General features: G+C 46.9%; 1 protein-coding gene across 8 annotated transcripts in view; it reads right to left on the bottom strand.

The window, feature by feature from the left end:
* The window catches only part of LOC135369968 (polyhomeotic-like protein 3), a 124,390-nt gene that overhangs the window by 26,490 nt on the left and 81,095 nt on the right, over positions 1 to 16,805 (bottom strand). For all 8 annotated transcript variants that reach the window (XM_064603590.1, XM_064603594.1, XM_064603593.1 and 5 more), the window contains exon 3: positions 4,602 to 4,645. The gene's annotated coding sequence lies outside the window, so the exon portion shown is untranslated. The remainder of the gene's footprint in view (positions 1 to 4,601; positions 4,646 to 16,805) is intronic.

Raw genomic sequence — 16,805 nt, 5'->3', positions numbered from 1 at the left:
AGCAACGAGCACAATTAAGAAAGAGGGAGGGAAGGAAGAGAGAGAGAGTGAAACTTACGACGTCGCGCTAATAGGAACACAATTAAAAGAAAAAGCTACGTAAAATAACGCACCAACCCACTTGATTCGCCTTTTCAAGCCAAGCAACGCTGTCGTCTGCTTCCTTCGTTTCGTGTTCACACCACGTCCACTAGATGGCGTGCCGGTTTCGCTCGCGTTGCGCCAACTAGTGGTTATGGCACGCAGAAACGAATCGAATAAAGGACACAATACCCGTCTTCAAAATGGGCCAGTGTGGAATTTCACATTGTTTTTCTGGTTCGACCATCTCAACGTCTCGAAATGAAATGGTAATGAAGCCAAGAAACTCGAGTAACGCAACATAAGATTTGACGCGAGAGAGAGAACTGTGATCATGGGTCGGTCTACGGATTAATTCTGCCCACTTGAGAGCTCTTTGGCATGTGCGCCAGAATAGTTAGTACACCGCATTGATTTATTATTTACCCAACCATCATCATTAAAATAAAGTTGTTGTTGTTGTTCTAAACAAGTGGCTGGCGTCCTTCGCCTGGGTCGAATCCGCAAAACTGTCGTCAGCACGAGGACACGGTATACCAACAGAGGGCGGTGGAAGGTCCACTAGGACGTCGTCCGGTACTTTATGGATGCATCCACGTAATTTTTACCGTTAGCAGCAATGCAGCGTGCTCCTACCAGTTTCTTTGAATGTAAAACCAGGCTTGCGAGCAGTATGCGGTAAAAATGCGCCACCGTGAAAAAGTCCAACGTTTCTGTGGTACTCTACTGGAAGAAATCGAAGAATCGCTATTCTACCGCTAGATGGAGTCCCGCAAGCGGAACATTTACTTCGCCGCACTTCATCTTGTGCATTATATATATCGGGGGAAGAATTGTGGCGCTATCTCCTGGACACTTTGATGTGGTGGAAAGGAGAGCCGGAATCGCCCGCCAGGGGGCGGATAGCACGGGCCATTAGTCGAAGCCCCCCAATCAGATTCCCAGGGCAGCACACGTTCATCCTATTAGGTTCTCCCCCACGTTGTCGGGCTTGTCTGATCGAAAGGGTATATGGATATCCAATATACGACTCCCCGCCACTTTCAAATCGACCTGTGTTCGGTGGTGCTGCCCTCTACAGTGGGGGTGACAGACACCCTTTTTCCCCCACACTATAAGAAAAAAAGGAGTAAAACGTGGAGTAATTTCAGCTTCTACTCCCCTAGTCTACAATTACTCCCCATTTTAGTCCCCTAACCCAACATTTAGTCCCGACATTTACTCCCCAGGACTGCAAATTGACACTAAACTTCGCGAATGGTCTCCTGAATGCAAGAGTCTACGTAAATATGTGCCCTTGGTCAATTTGAACGACATAAGGCTGTATAACTCAGACAACGTAGCAATTTTCCAGCCACACAGAGTAAGAAACAGTTAGCGCATCTTTCTTCGCAAGTTGTGCCCTAGTATGGCGCAAGATTTTATATCACTCGATATGTCACGGTTGACGGTTTGCTTCAAAGTATTTTCATGCGTGCGCACCAATTATGTACCTGGGACTCTTACAACAGCGCGTGAAATGCGGTCCTCACTCTGTGACATTCATTTACTCCCGTGCATTTACTCCCGAAAGGGACTATTTTTTGTGGCAATGCAATTACTCCCCAAAAGGAGTAAAAGTACTCATTTTTTTCTTAGAGTGCAGCTTCTTGTCGCTCTCGTTATTTGACAAAGATCAGTCCGCAGCGTTTTCTTGCTACCGAAAAGAGGGTTTCTTATGACGACGCCGAAGCCCGTTTACAGATAGAAAAAAAAACAACGAGCAGATCACGTGGCTTCCTGACGTCATAAGTCCACATTCAAGCTCTTCGCACGGAGATCTCGCGAAAACTGTGCACGACGAACGAGGACATGTGACACGAGGCACATATGACGTATACTTATCTGTTGATCCCTTCTTCCACTTTTCTTTTACGACTCTCGAGAACGCTCTTCATACCGAACGTCACCCCGAAACCCACAAACGCGATCAACAACACTCACGTTTACTGTACAACGACACCGTTCAAAAACTGGCGGATTATTCCGAAGTGATGTTGGCAACCCTGCCAAGCGCGACTGATCCGCGCCCCCCCCCCCCCCCCCATAGTATACGACCCGCCGTCGCTGCAGCCCTACTTGATTCTGATGGATCACCCTCAAAATGACGATCGCTGTATCGCAGTATGTATACCTCCCTGCCACGGAAATACTTCAAAAAAACAACGCAGCCACACAATAAATAAATAAAAAAAAGAACTGCTACTGGCCCAGAAACTTGTATAATAACAGGAATGGCGCGTAATAAAAGATTGTAAACAAAACAAGAAAAAATCTTTTACAAAACCGAAGCACGGACACATCGGTTGTGCTGCTGCGAGGGAGGGATGAAAAATAACCTCCCAATTTTTCGCATCCCTTTTCCTTCGTAGTATCCATACAAATGCGGCGGTTTTGTACGTCTGTGCGGCTAGAGATATGCGGCCGAATAGATGAGGGGACGGCCGCCATCCTTCTTTGGTGGCGCTGCAGTCGTATAAGTAACCACCGCCGCACACTGAGCGCTTTTCTCTTCGTCACAGTATAAGGTGGAAAGGGAAGACGTATGAGAATGTTTTCTTGCGAAACGTCCGCATTAACGAGGCATTTTTCTTTCGGGGACTGCAAGGAGATGTATGTCCCCCCCCCCCCAAAAAAAAGGGATGATAAATATGAGTATGATGAAAGGATTTCTTTTTTTTTTTTTTTCATGTAGCTGTGTTACGCGTGATGCACGTACTAGGGGCATATTAAGCGTCATATTTCTTAGAAAACAGAATAAAACTGGTTCTGTATTCTACTCGCACTTCTTTTTTTTCTCTCTCTCTCTCTATTTTTCTTCCGACTGACTAGCGATGGACGCTTTTCATATATTCCGTTTTATTTTTTTTTTTACATATGTACCAGTGCCGTTGAGAGTTTCGTTTTTTTTTTTCTTCTTTTTGACTGGACATATCACTTATCCTTACATATCCTATCTGTGCTCCGTAGGCCGCAGTATGACGTCTTATCATGACACACATGCGCATGCGGAACACATGGGCGAGCAGTTTCGAAGGTCGACATCAATGTTTTTGGCACGAAACGCCATATATAAGAGTCTGTAACGCGTCCACACAGTTTTGTATATAATCTTCCGTGCGGTGATCAAAAACCAACGGGAAAAAAAAAAAATCCTACTCCCATCTTTTAATTCCGCCACATCTCACCAGATGGAGTCCGTCTCCGAAGGCCCACAAAACCGCCACCTTCCGCACGCTCCTCCGACAGAACGTGGTCTGCCTGCTAAGCAGCCCCGCTAACTTTATGGGAAGGAAAAACAAAAGAATGACCGCCCTACGGCTACGGCGTCCTCGCAGCCCATCGGAGGCTCGATCTCCGCGGCACCAATCGGAGAAAGCTCCAACTAGAGGACGCCACGGTCGGCGGCTCCCGCAGATAACGCTATATACCGTCATAATTGGTTTATGATGACGGGAACAATAGGGAGCCCACTGTCTTTTCTCATTGCCACTTCCGCCGCCAGGGCGAGTCTCGCGTTATTGTCGTGGTTCGTTAATCCGTACGCCAGGATTAAACGCACGGCTGACCACACACTGCCGGGTTGAACGCTCGCAGGTTGCCAGACAAGAACGAGAAAGAAAAGCGAACGGAGGACGTCACCTACGTTCGGTTATTTGTTACGATCGATACCACGACCGTTTGGCGGTAGGAGGTATGAATGAAGGAAGAGGAGGGGGTGCGTATAATGGAGCAGTATTTAGTTGTGGCGCAAGGCCAGGCATGGCAGCGTCTTAGTCAACACAAGCCAAGCCAAGCCAAAGTGGATGATGTGACGTCATTTGCGGAAGAAGAAATGACGTCGCTTCTGCAACAGGCTTCGAACGAAGACGAACCCGCAACCTTGACACAACTAAGCGACGCAAATTGCAGAGGCTGAATCAATAATTAGGTCGAACGTAAGCCTTATTAAGGACATTTAAGACTGCGTCGTTTAAGGCAGTTTAAACCTCACCAGCGCCGAACCAATTATCTAAAATGCTGCGTTCGTCATAATTGTTGATTCAGCTTCTGTTCTTTACGTTATTATTACTATTTTTTAACGCCTGCCTCGTCTCGTTGTGAACGTGAAAGTGCATGGAGAAAAATGAAAGAGAATATGTGTCCTTCTCGAATGAGACTTCGGCTATGTTGACGGCAAGTGCACACGTCACAATCTAATCCAGACACGATGATTTTCCACATACACATATCATCAGGTTACGGTAACTTACATCTAGGATATGTGTCCCTGCGTCGTATGCTACGGAAGAGTTCCTTCCAGCTTACTCTTACTAGTCAGTAGTGTCGACAGCATGTCGCTTTGTATCGTGGCATTTGGGTCTGCTCTTGCCATTCTAATGATTAACCCTGCCCTGCTGCTATTGGTTGTGTTCCATGGCAATTCAACACACCAGTATGATACAGTGCAGAGAGTCCCCCTATAGAATACAGACACTTACCCCGCCTTCCAAATCACAAAGGTGACTGTCTACTCCACCAGCATCTGCAAAAGAGCGGAATGGACTCATAATTAGCCGGCAAAAGATAAGGGAGATAGATATACGGTACGAAAGACAAACACAAATGCGCATAGATAGAGGCATACAGGGAACACTGCGTCTACACTCCTCCACCAACCCATCCCTGTAACATTTCCCAAGCAGCACAGCATGTTGGTCCAATATTGGACCAATACTGGCCCAATATTGGTACAATCTTGGCAATACTGGCCCAATATTGGTGCAATCTTGGCAATACTGGCCCAATATTGGTACAATCTTGGGCCAAGAGGTTGTGCTGCTTGGGATTTATCCAGCACTGAATGGGCCTTAGAACTCAGTCGACTGAAGCACCACTCTGGCCACGGTAGCCACCGTATTCGAAGCTGATCCGGATCGCCTGACCCAGTTTACATGACGGAGTTTAGTCGACAGCCGTCGCCTGCTAACTTTATCCCATAGCGATTTATTTCCCATGTGTTGGCCACACTTTTAAGTGTGCTAACTGCTTGGTCCCTGGCCCAATCCAGCCCAGCAAAGATCTGCGCTCAAAGCTCTTTTGACATTTCTGGACACCATCGGACTGCGTTCGTTATTGTGAAGGGGCCAGTCGGTGCTTTCAGGATATTTTCATTGGTGAGGGGCAAATTTTCCCAAGCATCGTTCCCAGCTACCATCATAGGCCTATATAACTGACTGCCTAACACAGTGCATAGAGTCACGTGGCTACATGGTTTCCCCCAGAAGCGCGCGGGCGGATTTGTTTAGCGTTCCATGTAAACTACTCTTGTAATTACTTAGCGACAGCAACAAGAACGACATTTTCTTCTCTCTCTCCAATTTCCCTCTCACCCTCGAATGCTCTTACCCCAAATAAGCCGGTATGGTAAGGGTTCATCACCAGCGCCGGCTGCTGCTGCTACTACTACTACTCAAAGCCAAGGGACGAGCGGTAAATTAAAAGACCCTGCTCAAAGGGGTGCATTGGAAAGAATGAGTGAGTGGGCATAGTTACAACAAAGGCTTCGAATTAGGCGCAAATTTAATTACTTATGCGGGCAACGTTGTGAATTGTATGCGGGTTTGTTACGGCGCGCACTCAGAGAGAGAGCGTCAAGCCGGTAGACTCCACGTCCGGCGTGACGTCATTTCCTTTATGACGTCATATGTTTGTATTCAGTGAGTATAGCGTGTTCCCCGGAGCTTACTTCCCAGAGTTGTTTCCGTGAGGGTTTCTGGAGGTTCAATCATGCGGGAAAGAAGAGGATGAGAAAAGTGTGTATGTGTTGGGGGGGGTGTAAAAGACAGGGGGGGGGGCAAGTTTTGCTCCTTTCGAGACTTCGTAACTTCTCGTTGCTTGAGAAGGACAACACGAAAGCAAAGCTTTACACGCGCGGTTTTCCTCAGACGCTTTCAGACATATGTCGGCACAGTTCCCTTAGAAGTCGGCCCAGGACGCACATTCCCCCAGGGCGTGAGTCGTGACGTTGTCCACATACGTGAGGCCGACAACGGCAAGCCCTATCGCCATCACCACCACCACCTTACACGCGCCTCTTTCTTCTTCTTCTTCTTTATGGGTTTATAGAGATGTTAGCCAAGCTAGGGCTGGCTTGCTACTCTCGGGGAGCATTTTGATACGCTCTGATCGCATATCCACCCGGAAATTTCGAAACTGATCTCCAAATGTCCGGCGACCTCCTCACGTGAATGGCCCTCCCAACGTGAGTTTCTTTGGTAGAAGATTTTTATTGCGACTTTTTATTTATTTTTGAGTTTACAGAAGACTTTTATAGCGAGTTTCTTTTCCCGTCGATCAGAGCGCTTTTTCTCAATTCCTCCCGTTCAATCAATCGAGGTGAAAACGGAATCCATGCTGTCTTTTAAAGAGGTTGCGACAGGTCATCCCAGCATAACCCAGAAAAACGTAAAAAACGGTTCTTTGCACCGATGCGAACCTGCATTGAAAGTTTCACAGCGAAGACGGTAATAATAGAAATGGAGAAAACGGGCTCAGCGGAGACCGAAGCTCACGCGGCTCTGACGTCACAGACCCCCACTGTCGCCGCAGTGAGGCAGCGCACGAGAAGTCACGTGCTTACAGCTCCCAATAGAAAAGGACGCAACTCAGAGGTCTGTGACGTCTGCGCTTTGCTCGGGAGTGTGTTCAAGGGCTTATATATAGCTAAATATGACACGTAGAAGATTTCCTCAGTGTTCTGGCATGCAGTACAGTGTGTCCATGATGTAACGAACCACACGTACGAAAGTGTCTCAACCCCTTTAAGGCAAAGGCCCTGCTGAGACCGCGTGTCAATCACCCCTGTGCGAGGCCAGCGTCTACTCTTCGCCTCTAGGGAGGGGGGGGGGACAAGTGGGAAATTTGCGCCCCCCTTGTAGTCTTGATTTTCTTTCTCTCTTGCTGTCGTCCTGTCCGAAAGGTGTCTTTTTGGCGCCCCTTCTCGCGGGATCGGAGCGGGGGGGGGGGCAATCCCCCCTCCCCCCACCGTAGACGCCGTAACTGCCCCTGTCGATCCTATCTTCTGGTAAGTATGGTCAAGACGCAACCCTGCGCAGGTGCGTATCGCACATACGAGTACAGAAAAAGAAAAAGAAAAAAAGGACCGACTCTTGGCGACCCAAGACACCAAACATGTGATAAATAGAGCCTGAAGTTTTAGGGTTTTACCCGATTCTTCCCCGAATTTGCACCCCGAATTGAAGGTTGCCTCTTTAGGGTGAAACCCGATTTTTACCTGGCAAATTGCCCTCACTGGGATGTCTGTAAGAATGCATTAATTTACTTGTTTGGCAGAAAAATTCAGTTACATCACCATTTGTACCAAACCACTACAGTTAGTTGAGTAACTGAGCCCGATTTCACCCCGATTTAGCATACTGGAAGTTTTTTTCACCCGAATTCACGTGAATTTAGTGTACATGTTTATTTACCCGATTTTTACCCCCCGAAGTTAGAAAAAAATATTTATCGAAAACTTCAGGCTCTAGACAAGAGATAAACTGATGTTCTGAGGCTGGAACGACATAGAAAGGACAGATACAAACAAAGCCTCAAAAAACTTTCTTTCAAAGACTTTCATCGTTGATTTTTCAGGCTCTAGTTATAAACAACTTCAATGTACGCGTGGATGGTCCATAAAGTGAACGACCATTGCTTCAGACGCGAGAGGGGAACCAAAATCCAACTAGTACAGAGGGGGGATGTGGTCGAGGAAGGAGCAAAAAAATACTTTTCCTCTTTTTACGATTCATTAGCGTCACCTGTAGGAAAAGAGGAGCATTCCCACAGTATACCGAGCAGGGCCTTGCCACCAAGGTGGGACATTACCAAAAAATTAAAGAGAATAAAAACAGAGAGCGTGCCACCCGGGGAGGATTTTGAGTGGCCATTTTGAGAGGGGGAACGACTTCGCGAAGGGGGAAATCCCCGCTTTCTGGGCCGTGTTTATTTTTTATTTATGTTTATGGAAGTTTATTTCAACTAGCAACAGCAGTCTGTGGCGTGAAATGGGGTTATTACGTCAGAGTCACGTGCTGTGCTTTGGCCAATTACTGTGGCGCCGCCTGTCGAGTGATTATGTAATTAAATGGCGGCTGATCGTTTTCCTTCCTTTTTATTCTTTTTTTCTCTGTAAATGACGCGAAACGAACTAGTTTGTGACTTGTGCGGGGGTGTCTCGATGGAAGTGACACTCGATGAGTGCGAGGTTCTCCCGTTTACAGTAAATTTTAAAGTAACAAAAAATTCAATCAACCAGTCAATCAATCAATCAACTGGTTAGGTGATCCATATTATAAACACCTAAATGCCAGCGGGACATGGAAGAGTGTTTATGCCCAGAAGCATGACGAGAATTATGCTAACCACGGTTGCGCTAAAAACAGTCTACAGTGAACCCTCGTTAATATGACCCCCGATAATCTGACATACGCGCTTTACGACCATACTCCTGGGGAACAATTTAGTGAAACCTCTGCAAATGTCCCCCGTTAATATGACAATTCCGCATTATGACCAAAATTTTAGGGAACGACCATGGTCACAATAACGAGGGTTCACTGTATATGCAAACGGCTGAACTGTCTCGAGTCTTCCCTATGACTATCTGCCCACTCTCCAGGCGCAGCTGACCGCGAAGTGTGCGAAGGACGCCGACTAACACCCATTTGCGTAGACAGCTGAAAGCACCAGTTGCATCGCGGCGCTAACGCGGGTCGCAAGAATGGATTACATACAAACGACATTCCGGATAAAGTTTTACGCGACACACTCATTAAGAATCACGTTCAAGTATCGGGTGCGGCAGATGCTTCAACAAATAAAGCAAGCCAGGCAGGACGTTCCCGGTCGGTTTCGGCAGAGACACGAGTGAGGCTTAATCACCCTTTAATCGCTCTCCCTTTCCATCTCTTGAAGTGTCTAAACAATAGATTTACCAGGAAGACCAGCAACATGCATCTCGCCCCTTTCCTCTTATATACCATGCCGTCTCGTTATCCCTCTTACGGACTTTATTTTCCTTTTTTACTTTCGCTAATTTACTTGCTCCGTGAGGATTAAGCAGCGCCATCCACCTCCTTCCCATCCTTCCTTTTTAATCTCGAAATCCGAGCACGCAGCTCAGAAACGCGAAACAAGCACGATGGCGAGCCGAGATAATCCCTCCTTCGTTAATTTCCTCACCCCTTATCTGTACTTCTTCTTATAGCTGGCTCGTATAAAGAACCAGTCCTCGCAGTGTGTGTCTCTCTCCCTCTCTCTTTCACTTTGAAGGAATCAAAAATTAAAAGGAGAGGCCGTGAGAACAAGACACGCCGACGAACATTTCCGGTCATAGTTTCATCTTTTAATTATCTTTTGTTTCTTCTTTTCATTCCATGTCCGCAACGCAATGCAACCGTGAACAGCAAGAAGAAATAGGAGACACCGGGGTTAGAATGTGTGTTCTGGGCCGACTTAAGGGGGAACTGCTGCACCGATGCCTCTCTGAGAAGTCGGAAGGACAACCCAGGACAGGTCGCTGGAGGAATGCGAACCTGTCAACTCATAGTCATTCATCACTGTGGACTCGAAGTCGCCACGCACAAGTGGACGGTATACCTGCACCATTGGGCTACGTCGTCGGCCACTAGACACTCCGGTCCGGCCACTAGACACTCCGGTCCCTGGCTGAGCCCCTCAAAAGGAATGTCCAGTCAACGAGAAATAAAGAAAAAAAAAAAAAAAAAAAGAAGAAGGAAATGACAGATTCATGCGCACCCCGTAGCGACACTCTAAACTTCGATGCTGTCTTGTCGCGAACGAGCCGTATTATTTATGATTAGCCGTATTTAAATCTGCATTTAACAGTTACGCTGAAGTTGAAGAAAAGAAAAAAAATTCTCACAATCTGAAACTGGATAAGATCTGTAAAAGTACGAGCCCGGTTCAGATCGCTGGTTGAAATCGAATCTCCAGGAGGTTCTGATCCGGCGGAGAGTAAATGAAAGATGCAGAGATTGAGGGGCGAAAAAAAAAAAAAAAAAAAAAACAAAGAAAAAGAAAAAGGCGGAAAAGAAAGGGGCCGATTAGGGAGAGGGGGAAGCGACGCCGTTGTCATGGTTACCACATCCTTTTTTCATGATTGCACGAGGGAAGGTCGCCCCCGTTGGCGAAGAGCTTTCTTTTTTATTTTAGTTTTTTTTTTTTTTTCTGCTTTCAGCCTTTCCGCAGTCGACTTGTGAGCCGGCCGGCCGATAACAGCTGAGCCAGGACGGGCGTTGTTGCAAACAACCGGGTTGTTGTTGTGCAAATACGGCGCAAAACATGATAAGGAAACGATAGGCAGAACGGGAGGAGGAAAAACAATTTCCGAACTAAGAAATGAATTACTTTGCGGTGGCGAATGAATGCAACGAGAAAAATAAAAAAAGGCGATAAAGGAAAGGAAACGAACGAGAAGGAAATGGCAAAGAATACAAAAGAAAGACCAGGCTCACACTTGAGTCTCTCTTTTTTTTTTTTTTTTCGTCTTTTTTCTGCTCATTCGACTCTCAATATACAGAAGCGCAACAAAAGCCGGAATTTGGAAGCAGGACATAACGAGAGGGCAAAGTAAAATAATTCTGCTTGATTTTTTTTTTCTTTCTCTCTCTTTCGCTTTTTTTGTTTTGTTTGTTTTGAGGTTCCCAATTTGTGGTATGCGTACGGTACAAAAAGAGAAAAAAGGTACTAACACCACAGACAGACGGCACAAAAGACAGAGGGTATAATAAGAGCTGCGGGATACACACCGAAGGGCGGGAAAAAATAGAAAAAGGACGTATAAAAAGGAACACCTGCGCAGGACATTCGCTCCACACAAAAAAATGACATAAAAAGAAAAAAAAAGGGGGGGGGTCTTGTATGAGGGCTGCTAAAGATACCTTCAGCTTCAGCTACTGAGAAAGCAATATGTTGCAAACGAATACTGCTTGATACAACAGCATATAGAAAGGGAGCATGGAAGCGAGACAGGGACATGACGTGGTACACAAAAAAATGCTGCCTCCGTTTTGTATTAAACAGGGTGTCTACCAAACTGTATAGCTTTCGCATTACGTAACTTTTCGAGGTTTTCACCGACTATTTCGAGCGAATTCCGTGACCAAAACAAAAAGGGAAACGTGGTTGTCTGCCTGCTACGTTTTCATACAGATCGCTCATAAAACAGATCGTTTATCGAAATCTCGAATAATACGAACTATTTGTTGAATGAATTCAAACAAACAGAATAAAAAGTATCTTTCTTTCTTTTTTTGTGTGTGTGCAGATTTCTCCAACGAGTAAAATGAGTTCCTGCGAGAGAACGATGAGGGTACACTCTTAAAAATGAACTTCACCGCATAGCACGCTCGTAGCCAACCATAATCTCGAATGATATCGTTATCTGCCCTGATTTGTTGAAAAAGGGGAGGCGTATGCCTTTTTGTGACACTTATAATAATAATAATTGTCACAATTGTCATAAGTGTCACAATTGTCATAAGTGTCACAAAAGGCGCACGCCTCCCGTTTTCAACAAATCAGGGCAGATAACGATATCATTCGAGATTATGGTTGGCTAGGAGCGTGCTATGCGGTGAAGTTGATTTTTAAGAGCGTAGGTGCCCAAAATTCCCATGGAAGTGAGGCGCCAAAGTGTTTATCTCAGGTGCCGCCATGCGAATAAAATTCCATAAACCCTTTTCCTTTGGCTTTTTTTTGGGACCCGGGCATGAATTAGTGGTGGCGGCGGGGGAAGGAAGTGGGCGCCGGTTGGGATCAGGGGTCCCCCCTGAATGCGGGACGTTGCTTCGCCCCTGATTGTGAGAACAAGATGGGCGCAGGGATGGTGAGTGCGGAACGTTTGATGGAGTCCCAGACCGATTCCAAACTCGACGTCACGGATTCAGATGATAATGGCTGGGTGGTGGGTATATAATGCTGACAGGGTATCTCCTTCCTCACACACTATACATCATTATCTCACACCCCTGTCACACGGGCAGTCTTCAATGAGCATTGAAACCAATGACAATTGAAAATGCGTGTAGTGACACCTAGCGTGTGACGTGTCAACCTGTCGGGGAACACTGAATCCAATATTCTTTGGGAAGTTGACACGTTACACGCTAGGTGGCGCTACACGCATTTTCAATGACGATTGGTTTCAATGATCATTGAATACTGCCCGCGTGACTGGCGTATCAGTCGTCGTGCGTCTCAATTACCCGCAGTACTTGAAGCATTGATAGCCATATTATGCTGTGAAGCGAGGAGCACAATTTTCGGTCAGCCAGTCATTTTCGAAATTCAGTTGAAATGTATTCAACTGAGGAACAAAAAGAAATTCTTCAGTTTACAAAAGGAAACAATCTTAAACAGGCTACCGGTCGGACAATACTCCCTGTTGTCACTTCGCAAGTTCCCGTTAGCGATAAGCGCGACATTCTTTTCGCTTTTTTATATTTCCCTTTTTCCAGTGTCCAGTTTCACGCAGCGCCCGGTATTCGCGACCGGGCGCCCGCTTGCATGCGAGCCTGCATCGGTTGCTAGGCAACGGATCTTCCTAGGACGCCACTCCACGTCGCATTCCACGCGCGGTTTGGACAGCGTTACTGTCGCAAATTCTTCACTCGTACAGCCAAATAGTCGAGATTTCCTTCGTATATCCCCCCCCCCCCAGCCATTCGTCGGATCTCACAAGAATCCGCTTCTTCTGCCGAGTTTCGTCTTTTAAGTCTTCATATAAGACATGACCAGAAAAGGCTTCTAGCAGAACCGTAACCAAAGCGTTCCTTTTCTGCTACGTTTCTACGGCGACTGTGTGAAGCGAGCACGACAATCCGTTCGTGTTTTTGTTTAGCGCCACTCTTTGCTTCTGGACCCTCGAGAGTTTTAATGAGAGAACGCGGATGTTCCTTCACCCTCTCATTCCAAGTGAGAGGGTATCACAGCGTATTAGGTTCCACGGAGAACGGCTTACGCTCAACAAAAAGCGTCCCCAAATACTCATTACGGAGTCATCTGAAAACAAATGGAAACATGGAAACGTCGTCTGCAAAGAAATGCGAATGTCGTCTGCTTTTTCGTCGACAAAGTGAGGAAGCTTTGTGGCGGTGTTTTTCCCATTCGTGTGCTTACCTTGGCTACGGTACGTCCCTCATGCCTACACGACACCATATATTACGGGCAAAATATTTTCGCTCAAAAGTGCCTCGTCTCTAAACAACTTCATATACAATAGCGCCCCGAAAAAGATCATTCATTTGCGGTGTGACGTCACCTTGTAGGCCTGATCTGCTGGCGTCACGTAGCATCAACTACAGCGAGCGACCGTAAGCTCCCATTGGCCACTGAAAATCCGAACGATACGCCCACGACGCGGCGCTACTTGTGTCTCATACACTCCATTCCATTCAGCGCGGAGTGATTTCAACATCCCTCATTCACTTATGGGCTCATTGGAGAAGCTCAGTGGGTTCCTAGAGCGTCTCTATCTCTCACTCTCTCTCGCACGCTACAGGTTAGCTACAATCACCATGTAGCTCGCGTTATTTGTCGCACAATCCGCTGCAGTCAAAAACCTAAATATCATGGAAAGGGTTTTTCTTTTTTTGTCGTTGGTCCCTTTGACAAGTTCCTCGGCCCGCCACTATCTCATAGCGAACCAGGAGGAACGCAAGAAAATAAATCTCCCCTCTTCACCGCAACCCCTTTTTCCCGGCAACTTCTCCCCCCAACTCCCGACGGAGCCTTCGTTAGCACCCCAAAACTCGATTGCTATACTCCGCGGGTGGCTGCCATAAAGCTAGGAGTAAACAGCACCTTTCTCCCATCACACCGTCCCATGCGGTGGTGGCGCCAAACTCTTTGAGGCGCCAAACTTTCTTTTTCACGGCACAAACTTGTACGGCCATTCCCCTCAGTCCTATCCCCTCCAAACCGCAACTCCTCCTTTGCTCCCCATTGAAACACCCTCTCCACCTGTTTTGGGGAAGGCAACATCCCTTCTTCCCAAATTACAACCCCATCCCTCCCGTGTCCTTCATTTACCTCATTCAAAGACAGACTTCCCGAACAGCAGTTCCGAATTAACAGACAGGGGAGCTAGGAAACCGTAAAGGATTGTTCCTTCTGCGTCCTTTTTTTCTCCCTTACTGCAACGTTGGCTGATTAATGACCTAATCGCCTACAGTCTTCTTCGGTATATTTAGGCCAAAGCCACACATCTGACGCAATCTTGTTAGAGGTCCCGCCGTAATTGGAGGTCAACTGCAGCCGCCTCTTGATGTGTTGGGACAAACCGGGAGAGGACGTACACTGCTTGTGTAACGAGGTTAAGTACGCGACACAAAATGCGAGCTTTAGAGTAATGAGTGTTGCCGTGTTGCGAACGGTCGTTATGCTAGGGAAGCCCGCCCCAATAATCTGGTTCGGTGTAGGAGCATAGGCGATGGCAAGGAGCAGATGGGCGGTACACGTTACTCAAGTAATTTCAAGGTCTGAAACTGTTTCACGTGTAGCTAGTACGTACTAAGCCTGTAACTACCATAATTTACCGCACATGACGCGCAGCAACAGAAAAATCGATACACGGTACCACGACGTTATGTAGGGACAGTGCGAGAAATATTTCATGCACAACAATGGAGAATCGTATCCATGGCCGTCGAGATATTGTTACATCGGACATAGCTTTATAATTACAGCCGTAGCCAGACCGGTATCCAAAGCCACCATTAAAAACTCCTCCGTGTGCAGACACAGTGCCACCTGCACCTCCGAAACACGTATAATTAACGGGTGAGTCTGCATCGGTGGACCCAGGAACCCAGTCCACCACCCAAATGCCTTCGAGCGAGAGACAAAAAATCTGGACGCAAACAAAACGAGGCCCTTTTTGGGACTGAAGTCCAAGCACGAACCGAAACCCACTCATCTGCTATTTGTGTGCTGTCGTCTGCTACCGTGCGCGCGCCGGACGACACGAACGACTCTCAGGCGGCACGCACTGAACCGATTAGGCTAATCCCAAGCAGCACTCCTTCCCCTTCCAAAGTCCCCCTCATCCTTTCTCAATCCTCTCTCTTCCCCTCTAGCCAGATATCGATCCATCTTTTCCCCTTCTCCTTCTACTCACGGGCTCCTTCCTGCTAGAGGCGCCTTTGTGTTTCTCTCTCCTTTTTTTAAATCCACCTCCTCTTTTCTTACGTGCATTCTTGTATATTTGCTGCCCCTCCCAATCGTCGTCGTCATCATCATCATCAGCTGTGCGCGTGCGTCTGTTTGCGAACAGACTTGACGCTCAAAAGTTCAAAACGGCTCTGGACGCTCAGTTGCAGAGGGAGACGTCTGGCGGACAGCGAGACTGGGGACGATCGTCTGCTACGTTTGTTCGACTGCTGCTATTGCTTCGCAGCGCGCCTCACTGATGCGCCTATCCATTGTTTATATCGCCGCTACAGCTTTGAGCCATATGTGCTTCTGTGGCCGATCTCAATCTGCCGTTCGTCTCTGTAGCGTTGCTTGCGTAAAAGGCCTCAAGCACCAATTCGAAACGTCGCTCAATTATGGAAGAACTCGAAGAAATTCGCAAATCCTTCTGGCCTTCCAGATTTGTAGAAGGACGATATTTGCTGGTTTTCACCGAAATCCTAAACTGCAGCGAAATCTAGGCACGAACCCCAAAATATTTCGAAAGCCAGCGAATTTTAGCAAAAAGAAAAGGTAATAATCTGGTGTCTGAACTATAGAACGACATTCCGAATTGCACTATACTCACCATTCATCATTTTTAAATAATGTTGTTGTTGTTCTGTTTCCGCAGTTTCTCAGAAATTACAGGACAAACAGTAAAGCAATAACACATATTTAACCCCGCTGCCATACCTGCCGCCTACACCCTAACAGACTCTCCCCACGTTCACGAGGCAAAGAGAAAAACAATTTCTTCCTATACCTCACTCGTTCTTATCTGAAAGTAAAAATTCCCCTTTCAAAAAATTTAGCGCCAGCGTGTTCGCGAAATTTCCCATTTCCTTTTATCAAGAAACGACCAATAAACGGCGACAATACAAGCACAGTAACACACTATTCCCCGCACTTTGAAATGAACCAATTAAGAAGCGACAGGCTTCACTTGCTTCCCCCCCCCCACCCCCCCACCCCCAACAAGGCTTCACATTCTTTCGCCCCACCCCCTTGTAAAAACACGCGGCCGGCCATTGAGGGGACGGCACAAAAGCAATCGATAATGCCGGGGGGGGGGGGCACATAATAGTAGCTGTATCGCCCCTCCCGGACCCACATACAAAGAATAAATAAATAAATGAAAGAATTTCGAATATGAAAGGAGCCCTCCCGGGGTATTTTTAATGTATGAGAGAGCACATTATGTTATGCATGCAACGGAGCTGCCCCTCCACTATCTGAATACCTCAAAAAGAACGTTATTGCTCCAAAATAACACGTATCTTTCAAAATTATAGTGGAAAGCACGACGAAATCGATGTTGTGCGCCTTGCGACGTTCTACGGGAGCTCTATCTAGCCACGCTGTTCCACGTTTTTCCTCGATTTTGCGCCAGATTTCCAAGAAGGCGCAGTACCCCGTGAAGTCGCCCCAGGACGCACACCAACACT

The sequence above is a fragment of the Ornithodoros turicata genome, chromosome 10 (genome assembly GCF_037126465.1).
Source record: "Ornithodoros turicata isolate Travis chromosome 10, ASM3712646v1, whole genome shotgun sequence".
Classification (NCBI taxonomy): domain Eukaryota; kingdom Metazoa; phylum Arthropoda; class Arachnida; order Ixodida; family Argasidae; genus Ornithodoros; species Ornithodoros turicata.
The sequence above is the reverse complement of the archived record's forward strand: the minus strand, read 5'-3'. Positions and strand labels throughout refer to the sequence as shown.